This window comes from Arachis hypogaea, chromosome 19 (assembly GCF_003086295.3).
Source record: "Arachis hypogaea cultivar Tifrunner chromosome 19, arahy.Tifrunner.gnm2.J5K5, whole genome shotgun sequence".
NCBI lineage: Eukaryota > Viridiplantae > Streptophyta > Magnoliopsida > Fabales > Fabaceae > Arachis > Arachis hypogaea.
This window is the reverse complement of record NC_092054.1, coordinates 82,132,310-82,133,241: the sequence shown is the minus strand read 5'-3', so window position 1 is coordinate 82,133,241 and position 932 is coordinate 82,132,310. Positions and strand designations below refer to the sequence as shown.

Sequence of the window (932 nt, the reverse complement as noted above, 5' to 3'; positions counted from 1 at the left end):
CTGCTGGGTAATGAGCTTGTTTTGGGCCAACAGAGCATCCACATTGTTTAGCTCCATCACTCCTCTTGTATTCCCTCTTTCGGAAGCATAGAAGTAGTCGTTTTCTGCTATTGTTTCAATAACATCTATGGCTTCCTCAATGGACTTCTTCTTGTTCAAGGACCCTCCAGATGAATGGTCTACTGCCTTCTTTGACTCATAAGAGAGCCTTTCATAGAAAATGTGCAGCTGGACCCATTCGTTGAACATTTCAGGTGGACACCTCCTTGTTAAGTCTTTGAACCTCTCCCATGCTTCATATAGAGTCTCACCATCCTGTTGCCTGAAGGTTTGAACCTCAGCTCTCAGCCTATTGATTCGTTGAGGAGGGTAGAATCTTGCTAAGAATTTGTTCACCACATCCTCCCAAGTTGTCAAGCTCTCCCTTGGGAAGGATTCCAGCCACTTGGCTGCCTTGTCTCTGAGTGAGAAGGGAAATAAGAGCAATCTATAGGCGTCAGGATGAACACCATTAGATTTCACTGTGTCACATATTCTCAGGAAGGTGGTCAAATGTTGGTTGGGAACTTCTTGAACACCTCCTCCGAACGAACAGTTGTTCTGAACAAGGGTGATGAGCTGTGGTTTAAGTTCAAAGTTGTTGGCATGGATTGTTGGTTTTTGGATGCTACTTCCACAATTGCCTGGGTTTGGATTAATGTAAGAGCCCAAAACTCTTCTATCCTCCCCAGCATGATTTGCTCCACCTCCTTTGCCATGGTTGTGAATCTCTTTTTCATGATGATTTTCCATGTTTTCTTCCATGTTTGGTTCAAAGTATTCCTCAAACTGTTCCTCTTCTTCTTCAGCACCAACTACTCGTTTTTCTTTTGCCTCCCTCCTTAGTCTAAGGAAGGTTCTCTCTGGTTCAGAATCAAAGGAAGTTGAAGCCC

At 44.0% G+C, this 932-nt stretch overlaps 1 non-coding gene across 1 annotated transcript; it reads left to right on the top strand.

Annotated features, from left to right (window-relative positions):
* The first annotated feature begins 247 nt into the window (after positions 1–247).
* On the top strand, positions 248–351 carry LOC112781418 (small nucleolar RNA R71). Its single transcript, XR_003192196.1, has one exon. It is a non-coding gene; the product is annotated as a small nucleolar RNA R71 (small nucleolar RNA).
* The last annotated feature ends 581 nt before the right edge of the window (positions 352–932 follow it).